At 49.1% G+C, this 15,069-nt stretch overlaps 1 protein-coding gene across 1 annotated transcript in view; it reads left to right on the top strand.

Moving 5' to 3' along the window:
• The window catches only part of LOC310686799 (uncharacterized protein), an 87,008-nt gene that overhangs the window by 12,011 nt on the left and 59,928 nt on the right, over positions 1-15,069 (top strand). The gene's annotated exons all lie outside the window — the stretch shown is intronic.

Here is a 15,069-nt window from a genome sequence, read left to right as displayed (position 1 = left end):
ACTTGTACTGCTTCTGATGGATCACATTCCACACATCTTAGCACAACAGTGGGAACTGTGAACGCCCATACACGCACTGCTTGTTGCTTCCAATGCTGTTTCCTCTGTCCATTCCTGCAGCATCACCAAAGGGACAGCCATTAACAGAATGGGTGCAGCCCAGACCCCAGCACCAGGTACTTTGCAAACACATGAATAATGTCACTATCACCATCCACTTCACAAAAGATCCTCACTTGTAACCTCACCCTGCGGCACCTCCTTCCTGACGTCCTCCATGACAGATCTACAAAGGCGGGAAACGGTGGGGTGGACAACCTTTTCTGAAATTTATAAAAGTATGGTCTTTCTTTTGTTCCGAGTTCCCACCTTCCTCCTGCGTGAGTGGCTTCAGACCCTGCTGCAGAAGGTCTATTAATAAAAGATCGGGGGGTGGGGGTGGCGCTGTGGTCTCAACCACACTGCCTCATGGTCTTGCTGATCGGAAGGTTGGCAGTTTGAATTCCGCGACGGGGCGAGCTCCCGTTGCTCTGCTCCGGCTCCTGCCAACCTAGCAGTCTGAAAGCACACCAGTGCAAGTAGACAAATAGGTGGCGGGAAGGTAAATGGTGTTTCTGTGCACTCTGGTTTCTGTCATGCACCAGAAGCGGTTTAGTCCTGCAGGCCACATGACCAGGAAGCTGTCTGTCGACAAACGCCAGTTCCGTCAGCCTGAAAGCGAGATGAGAACTGCAACCCCATAGTCATCTGACTGGAGTTAACCATCCAGGGGTCCTTTATCTTTCTTACCTTAATAAAAGGTCAGGCATAGCAGCCGCTTTGAGCCAGCATTACCTTGGCTGGTCTCTGTTAGTTTCTCTGACTGTTGGGAGACCGTCTGTTTCCTAGACGGGCTCCTCGTGCATCCCATAAGGAGAAGGAGCTATTTTACGATCTTTTCCACCATCATCCCTGACCACTGGTCTTGCTAGCTAGGGGTGATGGCAGCTGTAGTCCGAAAACAGGTGGAGACCCAAATTTGGGAAACCCTGTTCACCTTGAAGGAGAAAGGAGGGCGCACCTGCATCTGGAGGAATGCCAGGTAAGCCCTGCAGGATCAGGCCCAAGGGGCCCCTGTGCAAGGACCACAGCTTCCCCACAAGTGAAGAAGCTGTAGGAAAGCAGGAGAGGCAGGAGGAGAGGGTGGGGAGGAATAAGTGAGAATGAACTTCTGGAGCCTGGGAAGCCCCCTCCCCGCCTGCTCCCTGAAGGTTTCCTGAGCCCCTCCCCTTTTCACTTCAAGGATTGGGGGACCTCAGCACCCCAGGGTTTCTTTGCTCCAGTGGGGGGAGGGGGAGCTATTTTGTTTGCTGAGGGCAGGAGTCACAATCCTGTCACATTGCGGGTGTCAGGCTTTTAGGGGTGAGGCTCAGGTGGGAAAGAGTTGAGAAGGAAAAAATCCTGGGGTGCGGATTTACTCCGCTGCCCAGCTCGTCAAGGTGCCACTCCCTGGGGGTCCCTCTGGTCAGCAAAAGAAGGAGAATCCAGCCAAGTTAAAGAAGCAAACAGTGGTCAGTTGACCTGATCTTTCTTTGTTGCAACAAGGTTCAAACACACCAAGAGTAGGAACCCCGAGAAGATGGTTGCATGGATTTTTAAGACCTCTCCCCATTTCCCACAATACATTTTTCCACAGCATCTTTGATGCATCACAGATTTGTCACAAAGTAGGAGTCTTTGGCATTCAGAAAAATGGACCAATCACCCACCCTTTGTCAACAGCCCCAGTTTCCCACACCTTTCCCCCAAAGTACCAGAATAATCCATAATCCGATGGATTTCTGCCTGGGGCATGTGCTGCCCTGCATCGCCTCCTGCCTCCTAAGGGATTATGGAGTCAGGGGGAGCCCTGGATCCCCGAATTCCAGAGGAGTCATTAGTCGTGGGAACCAGGAAATCGATCAAACCGTTGAATTGGGGCGATTAACGGACGTTTCTACAGTTTTCTATATTGGGTTCTGTTAACGGAAATTCAAGGGTCCTCTTGGGCAAATGAAGACACCGACCAGAGCAAGTCAGAGCAAAACAGCAGCCAGTAGGCTCGGTCTTTATTTAGAAAGACTGTCGCGACAGGACTCCCACCGCCCACAAGGTGAAGCAAAATGGAAGCCCCGAACAAAGGGAGACCCCAACTTTTATTACTTGCTAATCCCCTAAGTTACACCCTCAGAATTACATCATATTTACATCACGATTATATTAAAAATAGGAGGAGTTGGGGAGGGGCCGCACAGGTAACCCGAGTGTCCTGACACCTGGCCGGAGCCCTCTTCCCCCTCCTCGCATGAGTCATATACAGAAACAAAGGAAGAGGGCGAAGTTTCCTGCCCCCTGAAGAGAGTCCGATCGCAGTCTTTTGTGTGTGTCTGTGCGGAATACACTAAGATATGCAGTTCATTGTGTCCTTGATAGCCTCCTGTCTGAGCCCATCACTGATGACTATCAAGGTGGTCACGTCTAGTAGGAAGGAACACAGAGTACGTGACTGCTCGGTTAAGGGATTATGGCCGCTTGATTTCGATCCGCCCCCCTTTGAGAGTCTTCGTAATATCCAGCAAAATAAAAGTGGTCCGGTGAAAATCCGAAGTACGGCTGATTTTTAGTGAATTTATGAAGAATATTGTCTTTGAAGTTCAAAGCACTTTCACCTTCAGGAAGCGGCTTGCTACATTTTGATTAGATCAGTCACGGTCAATTGAACTCGGAAACCTTGTATTGAGAGCTGTCAAAGGAAAGGGGAAAGCGGCAGCAGCCTGCAGTACCCGCGTAGCCGCCGCAAGGGGCGCTGTTCGATAATGCTGATTGGCTGAGGCGGGCGCCGATTGACAGCAGAGTTCGGTCGGCCGGTCTACTCTCAATAAAGATAGGGCGACGCGGGGCGCCATAGCGGGAAGCTGTCAAGCCAGCGCTTCCTTATTTACGGAAGGCTTTAAGGGATGTCCCTCTAAAGGGGCATCTCCAGGGTCAGGAAGGGGGAATGTATGCGTGTGTGAGTGTGGTGCTTGTGTAACACGTGTCAGTGAGTTGGGGGGGGGGGGGTTTCCGGCGACAGTTCTCGGAGGACAAGTACGATTCATGGTATCCGCTTCTTGCTACAGTTGTATAGGCTGCTTTTCTAAGTCTCTTCGCTGTTATAAAATGGAAGGTGCCTGTGTCAACGGTCATTGTCCTGGCCTTAGTCAGAGCCTGTGGTGGGGACTTGGGGTTTTGGGGAGTCGTATAACTGTCCCCCCTTCCTGGTTTGAAGAGCACCAATACCTAAAACACGGACGGACGACTCGTGGCGTAGAGTTGGGGAAGGAAGGATTTTGCATTGTAAACATTGTGGGGTGGGGGACCCCAATTTGTAATTGGATTGCCAGCATCAGCCCCTCCCCCGCTGTCCTGATCTACAGGAGGAAAACGGGAGGGGAATAACCTTCCTCCCCGCCCCCTCTCAATTCCTTCCCTCCCCTCCCGGCACATCCTCCTCTCACCCCGCCCCCACAAGCCCAAATCCCCTCCCCAATATGTTGCTCCTCCTCCTCGCCACCCGACCTCTGTTCCCGGAATGGGGGGGGGGATGAACCCTCCTCCCAAACTGCCTGCTTCTCCCGGAAGTGGCTCTTCTGCGTCGGATTGCAGCTTTGCGCCGTAGCTCAAGGGGGGCGCGCTTTCGGAAAGCGGAGGAGGGGCGGCAGGGGAGGACACCCCCCCCCGTGGATGTTGCAGGAAAGGAAAGGAGAATCGGGAGCGAGGACAAAGAGGTAATGGGGTTGGGGGGGGGAATGAGAAAAGGACCCAGAGACCCCCGCCAGCTCCCAAAAGCATATTTCGTGGGCCCCTTAGGCGCCTTGGCAGCGGCGGACATGGGGCCCCCACCCAGGGGGTCCCCACGAAGGCCTCCTTGCCCCGTTTCCCCCGCAAAGGCATCCCTGGGGCCCTGTGGGATCTGCACGGAGAAAGGCGGGCCACGAATGGGTTAACGGGCGCGAGGGACGCCTGGATAGAGACCCCCGTGTGGCTGATGTGGGGGGGGCGTCCTCTGGATGGAGAGATGGGGCGCGCAGGGCGAGGGGTGAGCCCCGCCAAGGTGGCCTCTGGGTGCAGTGGAGACTCAGGGAAAGAGGGAGGGGGTCGAGGAAGTCGGGGGGAGCATCCCTGGGGCGGGGAAGGGCAGCATTGGCGTGGGGGCGGGGGGAGAGAGATACAGGAAGACCAATCCTTGAGGAGACGTCTTCATCGTGGCGCCCGCGGGGAATCTCTGAAGGGGCCTCCTTTGCTTCTCCATCCAGCCCAGGAATCGGCCACCCCTTCAAAGCGACTTGAGAGGGATCCCTGGAAAGTGGGGGGTCCTGTCCCCCCTTCCCTTCCTTCCTGCAATCTCCATCCTCTGCTCGCCCCCATAAGCCCCTGCCCAGACGCAGCGATTCTGCCCAGTCCAACAATTGGTCCCCTGGAGAGGAGAGGAAATTGCAAGAGGAAGAGGGGAGGGGAGAGGCCTTCTCAGAAGCGGCTCTTTGTTTCTGCAATCCCACCCAGGAAGCAGCCAGAAACCTTTTCCTCTCTCTCAGGCTTCCATCTTTAATGTCTTTTCATTGAGGATGAGGATAATGTACACCTGTCATCAGAGACAGGGGTGCAGAGTCCATGGAATGGCTCTCACAACTGATATAGAAGTTGCACCTCAAAAGCATTTCTGTTCCTGTTATTCTTTGTAGGCAGTGTCAAAGTGATTGACAAGCTGAGATTCTTCCCAGTCAAAGGCCCCATTTTCATGGTAGACAGTGCTTGTGGCTGGAGGCTCTACATATAAGGTGTGCCTATACAGGCCAAAGATTGCCAGTATTAGCACCGGTGAGGTATGTGACCTCCCGTAATTTACAGACTGTATGTGAATGAGAGTTTGTGGGTGGGATTACCGTTTATGGCATCCCTGTGATTTTCTCCACCCATAACATATCATGAACTGATATTGGAGTACGAATTCCAAAATATCTACAAAAAAAAATGACAATATAATAAGAATGATGGTAGTATTTCTACCCTGCCTAACTGGCTGGGTTTCCGCAGCCACTCTGGGCAAATGACAGTACATATAAAAGACAGTAAAACATCAGACATTCAAAACATCCTGATACAGGGCTGCCTTCAGCTGTCTTCTAAATGTCAGATAGTTGCCCATTTCCTTGCCCTCTGCCTGCTTCCCTGTAACTTCGCTTCTCAATGGGGGGGGGGGTGAACCAGCAGAAGACCCTCGAAGGAGGACCTCAGTGTACAGAATGAGCGATGGGGGTGGAGACGCTCCTTCAGGTCTACAGAGAGTGAGGCTGTAGGGCTTTAGGTCAATGATCTTGCTCCTCCATAATGATCTCCAGAGCAAGTCCGACATACAATTAGCAGAGTAGGAAAAAAAGCTCAGAGACAGCAAAAAATTCCTTCAGCAAATAAATTTGTGACAGAAGGCATAACAGGAATCTATGCCTGAAAAATGCAACCACAGCAATTTAAAGGTCAGCACCAACAATGTGAATTGTGCTCAGAAATGTACAGTGGTGCCTCGCAAAACGAAATTAATCCGTTCCGCGAGTCTCTTCGTCTTGCGGTTTTTTTGTCTTTTGAAGCACGGCTATTAGCGGCTATTAACGGCTTAGCGGCTATTAACGGCTTAGCGACTTTAAGAAAAAGGAAACAAACTCGCAAGAACTCGCAAGACGTTTCGTCTTGCGAAGCAAACCCATAGGGAAATTCGTCTTGCGGAACGACTCGAAAAACGCAAAACCCTTTCGTCTAGTGAGTTTTTCGTCTTGCGAGGCATTCGTCATGCGGGGCACCACTGTACTGGGAGTCAGGGAAGATCCTTTCGGACTGGTGTTATGTTGTCTCAGTGGCTGCTCCCATTCTGTTGTCTAGCTGCCACATTCTGGATTAGTTGCAGTTTACGAGTCACCTTCAAAGATGGCCCCATGTAGCGCATGGCAGTCGTCCAAGCGGGAGATCACCAGAGCATGCACCACTCTGGGGAGACAGTCTCCAGGCATGTAGGGTCTCAACCAGCATACCAGATGGAGCTGGCAGACAACTGCCCTGGACACAAAATTGACCTGCGCCTCCATGGACAGCTGTGAGTCCAAAATGACCCCCAGGTTGTGCACCTGGTCCTTTTGGGGCACAGTTACCTCCATCAGGTCTAGGGAGTCTTCCACATCTGCCTGCCCCCTTTCCCCCTGGGACAGTATTTCTGTCTTGTCAAGATTCAACCTCAGTCTGTTAACCGCCATCCATCCTTCAACTGCCTCCAGAAACTCACACAGGACCTTCACTGGTTCAAATTTAAAAGAGAGGAAGAGCTGGGTATCATCCACATACCGGGGAACACGCAGCCTAAACCCGCTGATGATCTCTCCCCGTGACTTCGTATAGATATTAAAAAGCATGGGGGGGAGGACGGAGCCCTGAGGCACCCCACAAGTGAGAGCCCAAGGGTCTGAACACTCATCCCACAACACCACTTTCTGGACATGGCCCAGGAGGAAGGAGGGGAACCATTGCACAGCAGTGCCCTCAGCTCCCCTAGAGGGTCCAGAAGGATACCATGGTCAAAGGTCTCCAAAGCCGCTAAGAGATCCAGCAGAACCAGGAAAGAGCTTTCCCCTTGGTCTCTAGCCCATGGGAGATCATCAAGCAGTGCAACCAGGGCAGTTTCAGTCCCATGATGGGGCCTGAATCCGAATTGGAAGAATAATGGTGGCAGAAGCTTTCCTGGTCCTGCCCCTCCAAAAGCTCCAGGCCCACGACTTTCATTAGCTTTCAAGGGGCCATCGGAGATGCTGGAAGGAGGTGTGCAGGACACCATCCAACCATCTTAGAGAGTCCATTCTGGATTTGTGTAGGTTTTCCTCCATAGCATTTTCTTCTCCTGAAGATAACTCAAGAGGAATAATAATAATAATAATAATAATAATAATAATAATAATAATAATAATAATACTAATAATAATTTATTATTTATACCTCGCCCATCTGGCTGGGCTTCCTCAGCCACTCTGGGCGGCTTCCAAAAGAATATTAAAATACTATAATACATCATACATTAAAAGCTTCCCGAAACAGGGCTGCCTTCAGATGTCTTCTAAAAGCCTGGTAGTTGTTGTTCTCTTTGACATCTGGTGGGAGGGTGTTCCACAGGGAAGGCGCCACTACTGAGAAGGCCCTATGCCTGGTTCCCTGTAACTTGGCTTCTCGCAGTAAGGGAACTGCCAGAAGGCCCTCGGTGCTGGACCTCAGTGTCCAGGTAGAACGATGGGGGTGGAGACGCTCCTTCAGGAAGTGAGGGAACCATGGCCCAATGGGAAAATTTATGGAAGATCAATTGGAAATTCACAAACTGTTACACAATTAGAGAGAACTTTCAAAAAATGCAACATCGATGGTATCTGTCACGGGAATTGGGGTTGCTTGTGTGTAAACCTCTAGCTGTTCCAAACTGCTTAGGGGTGGGTTGTGTCTTTCCCTGACTGAGCAGCCTGGGTGCTGCTGCTGCTCAGTCGCTCGACGAATCCGTGAGTGGGTGTCTTCTAAATTTCCTCCAGCATAAAAGCTCCTTGACGGACAACCTCCGCCTCGCCTATCTGCGCGTAACCCTTCTGCGCAGAGTGGGCGTGCCCAGTGGTGGCCCTCCACTCTCTTCACTGCCTTCAGTGCCAGAGTCTCGGAGCCTATCCTCCGAGATGCTTTCTCCCTCTTCCTTCTTCCTGGTGTCACCTGGACATTCTTCCCCAGATGACGCTCTCTCTCTACCCTTACTCGTTTCTTCTTCTGCAGAATCGGGAAGCACCGCCTCTCCCCTCTGCTCCGATGTCAGTTCCCTGACAGTATCTAACACCATGGAAACTTTCAAAATGTATAAAAATGTGTCAAGTAATTGTTGGAGATGTGGAGACTCAGGAACATTCTTCCATATGTGGTGGATATGTAGGAAAATACAGGTATTCTGGGAGAGTATACATGCAGAACTGCAAAAAATGCTAAAGATCTCTTTCAATAAAAAACCAGAAGCCTACCTCCTGGGAATAACAGATCTGGATATTCCAGAAAAGAGGAAGGGTATCTTTTTATATGTGATGGCGGCAGCAAGAGTTTTGATCGCAGCAAAATGGAAGAGTAATGAAATCCCCTCTATACAAGATTGGATCAAAAAGCTGACAGAATATGCCGAATTAGATGGTTTATCAGAAAAAATAAAGAATAAATCAAAACAGGAATTTGTTTCTAAATGGGAGGTTTTCAAAGAATATCTGAAAAATAAATATAGTAGTTTAAATTATGTTGCAGCATTTGAGGAATTTGAGTGAAAGTTGCTAGGTAGATAGAAGAAATTAGATTTATTGAGAATAAGTTTAATTATGAAAAAAATGTGTGTATTGGCAATACTTAATATGAATTTGAAATATGGAATAGACGGGAAGTTGGGTCTTTAGTGTTAAGACCAATAGCTGTTTTACTGTTTGCCAAGAAAATTATGTGTCTTTGGTTATTTTCGTAATTTGTGTGTAATTTGGTGTCAGAGCTGCCCGAGGTCCCAGCTCACAAAGGACCAATGCCAGTTCGTTCTTATATACAAAAGTCTCTATTGAAGTTCAGTTTCGCTTTCACAGGCGCAGCGTGCAGCTCTACGTCGGAAACTCTAGACCGCTGAAGCTCCGTCTGAATCTCCTCCCCCCAGACACCAGTTTAAGACTCTAGCCTTGCTCCACCTCTTCCTTTGCTCTTTCCTCCTCTGGCTCCGCCTGTCAGCTGGGGTCTCGCCCTTCCTGACGCTGAGTTCCCTGAGTCTTCCCCCTGCCTCCGGCAGGCTTTAGGACCTGGTTCCCAATCCGGGTTTTCTGCTGTCCCACGCGCCTGTACATTCGAACTTGGCGCGCGCGCCCAGCCGGCAGCCTTCCTCCTGACCGTTACACTGCTCCTGTCACTGCTTCCCCCTTCGGGGAGGCTAGCTGGACCTGACCTCCCCTCCGTTCCCCCACTCTCCGATAGAGGCGTGGTCAGCCCTGACTCATCTTCTCTCCCTGCTGGAAGAGACGCTGGCCCTGACACATGGGACTCTTCCCCCCCACTACGCTCTGGTGGGGAAGCTGGTCCTGATTTCCAGCTGCTGCTTAGGGAGTCCCCGCTGGCCCCTTGTTTCTGGTGTGTCCCCCCTGGGACCCCCCTTGCCCTGACCATCGGCGCCTCCTTCTGGGAATCTTCTGATTCGCTGGAGAAGCTCATGGAATCTCTCGGGTCACTCCCATACTCCCCTACGCTGCCCTCAGATTCTTCCCCTTCGCTCTCCATTTCCTCTCTCCCCTGTGCCTCTGTTCCTGAGCCCCTGACATTTGGTATTTGTGTTTTTGTGTGTGTGTGTTTTTCTTGTTGTATGTATAAATAAACAAATAATTTTTTTTTTAAAAAAAAGAGGAAGTGAGGGTGTGCACCAAAGTATTATGACCAGAGATTTCCTTCGTGATGGGCTTCCTTCCCCGGTTGACGAACCCCATCTTCCCTGACTTTCCTCTGCAGAATGGGCACAATCTGCCTTTTTGACTGTGGGATTCACTGTTCTCATCCTTTCCATCCACCAGAGCCTGCCATCACCTGCAGCAGAATTCCCCAACCCACCAAGAATTTGAGACCCGGCAGCTATCCTCACCTGGTTTAGCAGGCCGGTTAAAGCCATTCCTGGGATTGTGGCCCCTATTGCATGCTGACAGCTTCTGGAAGCCAAAGGTGAGAGCTGAGTGCAGGGTGGGGACCAATGGTGGATACATTACCTGATAAGGTGCATGACATTTCCCCCACCAAAGGTACTAACGCTCCCCTAACACCCCATGACATCGTATGATTATGATCTTTAAGACAGAACAGGAATAAATTCATGTCCCCAGAAATAACACAACTTCAGGCCATTAGTGAATCAATACAACATTTTCAAGGTACTACACATTCCACTAACGACAGTTTATCTATTTGCCTTGAATATCCTGCTTTTCAGTGTCATTTTAGGATAGTCCTGCGTCAGAAGACGGGCACGAGATCAGACAGCACATCACTCTTTAAAGAATCATGTTGCTTTATGAACATTGATTGAGGATTTGGAAAGGTGCTCTTGAATTACTATCATTTGACATGGCAACTTCAGTTCCTAAAAATTGGGAACATGGGTAGGAGATGAGGGAGTGTAGGAGACGTTGAAATAGGAGAATGTGCTAATGGAGGTTGATGTGTTGTCTTTCCCTTAATTCTCTTCCTTGAAACCCAACAGGATTTACTTTCCTCCCACTCTGAAGAAGGGGATGGAGAAGACAGTCAAAACTCCAGGGAATGGTGCACCTTTCGTTTCATTAGAAATAGAAATTAAAATGTGGAATATTCTTCATTAAATGAGCACACATACTTCACATCAACAACCTCCAAAAGGGGAGATACCATTTAAAGGTATGGAGTGCAGAAAGAGCGTTAGCAATAATGGAAAACTTAGAAGACATCAACAGAATAGCACAGGGGAGAAACCATATAAATGTATGGAGTGTGGCAAGAGCTTTAGTGATAATGGCAAACTTAGAACACATCACCGGACTCACACAGGGGAGAAACCATTTAAATGTATAGAGTGCGGAAAGAGCTTTAGTTTCAATGCAACCCTTAGAATACATCAACGGACTCACACAGGGGAGAAACCATATAAATGTATGGAATGTGGAAAAAGTTTCAGTCGGAGTGGACACCTCAATATACATCAACAGACTCACACAGGGGAGAAACCATATAAATGTATGGAATGTGGAAAAAGTTTCAGTCGGAGTGGACACCTAAATATACATAAACGGACTCACACAGGGGGGAAACCATTTAAATGCCTGGAGTGCGGAAAGAGCTTCAGTTTCAATGCAAACCTTAGAACACATCAACGGACTCACACAGGGGAGAAACCATTTAAATGCCTGGAGTGCGGAAAGAGCTTCAGTCAGAGTGGACACCTCAATATACATAAACAGACACATACAGGAGAGAAACCATTTAAATGTATGCAGTGCGGAAAGAGCTTTAGTGATAATGGCAAACTTAGAACACATCACCGGGCTCACACAGGGGAGAAACCATTTAAATGTATGGAGTGCGGAAAGAGCTTTAGTTTCAATGGAACCCTTAGAAAACATCAACGAACTCACACAGGGGAGAAACCATATAAATGTATGGAATGTGGAAAAAGTTTCAGTCAGAGTGGACACCTCAATACACATCAACAGACTCACACAGGGGAGAAACCATATAAATGTATGGAATGTGGAAAAAGTTTCAGTCGGAGTGGACACCTAAATATACATCAACGGACTCACACAGGGGAGAAACCATTTAAATGCCTGGAGTGCGGAAAGAGCTTCAGTTTCAATGCAAACCTTAGAACACATCAACGGACTCACACAGGGGAGAAACCATTTAAATGCCTGGAATGTGGAAAAAGTTTCAGTCGGAGTGGACGCCTCAATATACATCAACAGACTCACACAGGGGAGAAACCATATAAATGTATGGAGTGTGGCAAGAGCTTTAGTGATAATGGCAAACTTAGAACACATCACCGGACTCACACAGGGGAGAAACCATTTAAATGTATAGAGTGCGGAAAGAGCTTTAGTTTCAATGGAACCCTTAGAAAACATCAACGAACTCACACAGGGGAGAAACCATATAAATGTATGGAATGTGGAAAAAGTTTCAGTCAGAGTGGACACCTCAATATACATCAACAGACTCACACAGGGGAGAAACCATTTACATGCATAGAGTGCGGAAAGAGCTTTAGTGATAATGGAAAACTTAGAAGACATCAACAGACTCACACAGGGGAGAAACCATTTACATGCATAGAGTGCGGAAAGAGCTTTAGTGATAATGGAAAACTTAGAAGACATCAACAGACTCACGCAGGGTAGAAACCATTAACATGCATGGAGTGCGGAAAGAGATTCAGGTAGAATAGACACCTTAGAAAACATCAGCAGACACACAGGGGAGAAACGATGTAAATGTATGGACTGTGGAAGGAGCTCCAGTTAGAGTGGAACCCTTGATTTATGTCAACAAACTCAAACAAAAGCCAAACCTTATAAATATCAGGAAAGTAGATAGAGGTACAGTCCTAGTGGAAATTCTAAATCAACAGACTCACTGACAGGAAGAACTTTACTACTTGAAACCCTTCAAACCATCAACAAACTCAAAGAGAAGCAGTTTAAATGAAAAGATTGCAAAAAGTGCTTTATTTACAATGGATTGTTTAAGGAACATCCAGAGACGCTCACATGTAAGAACCCATTTAAATGTATAGAGTGTGGGACGTCTTCCTCTCAGAGTCCACTCTTTTCTTCACAAAAATGAACTCAGCAGGAAATTGGTCTTTAAAACATGTTGTGTATGTGAAGTTCTGGTAATTATGTGTAAAACTGTATAGTAATGAAATATTGAAGGCAATGTCAAATAATGTGATTATAATCTAAGGTGTGATATACCTTTCGATAGAAAAGGGGAGAGGGTTTATTTGGATTACTTGGTGGTCAGTGAGGGCTGGGCGATATATTGTCCATTACTGGTTTCTTGACCACATCATGATAACCTTCCAAAAACAACTGATATGGCAACACACCACAGATCACAGTGTGTGTTTCTGGGATGTGCCAGCAAGCAGCGGCAGAAAGCTTTGCTTCATGAAGTCCCTGCAGATGCCGAGTTCCTGACTTCCCTCCCAGACGACAGGAAGCGAAAGACACACATCCATTGCCCTGTGTCCTTCCAGCCTCTTTCCTCCCTTGCTCCCTTCTGCTGGTGTGTGTACCTGATCTAGATATCCTGTGTGCTGTAATTTTTTACTGCTGAAACTGGATTTGCTCTCAGGAGCTATGTTTTGTGCCTCACTGGGAACCCAGTGAGAACTGCATGCTTTGAAAGCTCAGTAAACTATTCCTGAAGAAGTCCTGCTGCTTCTGTGTGTGTTTTTGACCTCAGCATGGGAATTGCTCTACACCTGGCCCCTACCCCGCTGATACTTAGCTCATGCCCTGGAGTTGCTGTATTCAAGCATGCAAAATGGGTGCATCTGTGTGTGACTGGTTTTTCCACCAAACTCTCCCACCCCCACCACAGCATGATTTCCGAACACTGCTTCTTCACCAGAACTTCTCCCTGCCTCCTACGCATTCTGAAGAAAACTTAAAATACTGTAATTTAATGTGAGACTCCCCACCCCAAGCCTTATTGCAAGAGGGGGAAGGAGGGGCTGCAGGTACCAGGGAAGTCTCCTGGGGGGGGGCCTATCTTCCCTCACGAACCCCATGGGGCAACCCCAGAGTTCCTGCTTATTCTGGGGTTTGGGGAAGATAGTATTTTTCCATAGTCCCAGAAGTTATTATTCTTCCTGCCAGAGGACCAGTGTGCATATTATTATCGTATTGAATTTACTGTTGTTGCTGCTGTTGCTGTCATGGGCTGGCTGGGTGAAAGGGGGGCAGGCACCAGCTGGGGAACCCTCAAGGGAAGAAGGCTCGGAGTCCGGGTGTTTTATGCCTCCAAAGGCTATCAAAACTCCTAGGTCTGGCCAATTAAAGGCTGATATGGGAGCCATTGGGGGCCAGGTCGGTTCTTTCATTTTCTCCTCTCCTCTGGAAAAGTGCTCTTTCTTTTGGGGTTTGATTACTTCTGCCTCCTCCAGAGCCCACTGCACCATCAGCGAGGTGCAATACTGTCCTTTCAACGTCTGCAGCCACGTAGGGCTCTCTCTCAGGACCGCTACCCAGGAGTCTGCGTATGCAAACTGCTCCGAACATCCAGGGTGTTTTGTCATGCTTCAAAAGACCTGGTTGGTTAGGTCCAGGTCCTACGAGCCTGGGGGGGGGGCTGTCCAGAGGGAGTTCTCACTTGTTTGGGGTTCATCGCTCCACCGTATTTGCATTTGAATTTGCCAAAATTATTCACTGTGCCTTGTAATGGAGTCCATTCCTCCTGTGAGTGTAACCCCCCCCCCCATTATGCTCTCCTGCTTAAGTTGTTACACAAGAGGGGCTCCCTGCCCTTCTGACATGTGGGGGGGAGCCTTTTGAAAAGAGACTGGTGGTCTGCTGCCCCAGCAAGGCCCACAGTGAGAAAGCCTATAGAAAGAAAAGACTCATAAATAAATGCCCCCCTCGGCTGCACAGCCCACCAGTCCTGGGCAGAGAACTCGCAGTTGTGCCAAGGGGGGAATGAGCCCGATCTCTGCAGCCTCAGCTCTCAGCCGGACAGGAGCCTTCAAGCAAAACACAAAGTGAGAAAACTTTCCCCTCTTTCCTCACCGCCTCAGTCCATCTAAGCCAAGAAAGAGCCAATAAAATACATAGACATACATAGAGCTGGGAGCCTCTTGTTGCAGGGGGGGTCCCCCCCCCACACAAACACACACACACAGGTGGCCCTCCAGCCCCTGCTCCCCTGGCTGAGCTGGAGACAAAAGCGTCAATGCAAAGCAGACAAAAAGAAAGCTCTTTCCCCAAAAAGTGCAATTTTAACTGCTAGCAAAACACACAGAGCAGCCCCCCCTTTTGCCTGAGACACACACAGAGCCACAGCCCACGGCTCCCATCATTTCAAGTAATGGGGGTCCCGCACAGCCCTCGGGGCACCTCAGCATCCCGGAGATTGCCTTGTTCCGGTGGGGGGGGGGATATTTTGCTTGCTGAGGGCAGGAGTCACAATCCTGTCACATTGCGGGGTGTCAGGCTTTAGGCAAGGGGGTGAGGCTTGGGTGGGCCAGTCCTGTTCACAGTGAATTCTCAGTCTTTGGGGTTCATTGCTCCACCACAACCCCAGTTTCCCACACCTTTTAACTACCCTCTTCCCCAAAGCACCACAATAGTATTCACACATCCCCCTAGCTGCAAGGCTTTCCTGAGCTTCACCTTGGAAAGTATCAGGATTCAATCCACCATCCCGATGGATTTCTGTCTTGACTGCCCCCCCCCCCGCTGGATTTAACAGCAG

The sequence above is a fragment of the Podarcis liolepis genome, assembly GCF_965112155.1.
Source record: "Podarcis liolepis genome assembly, chromosome: 10".
Lineage (NCBI taxonomy): Eukaryota > Metazoa > Chordata > Lepidosauria > Squamata > Lacertidae > Podarcis > Podarcis liolepis.
Note: the sequence above shows the minus strand (reverse complement) of the source record. Positions and strands in the feature narration are given on the sequence as shown.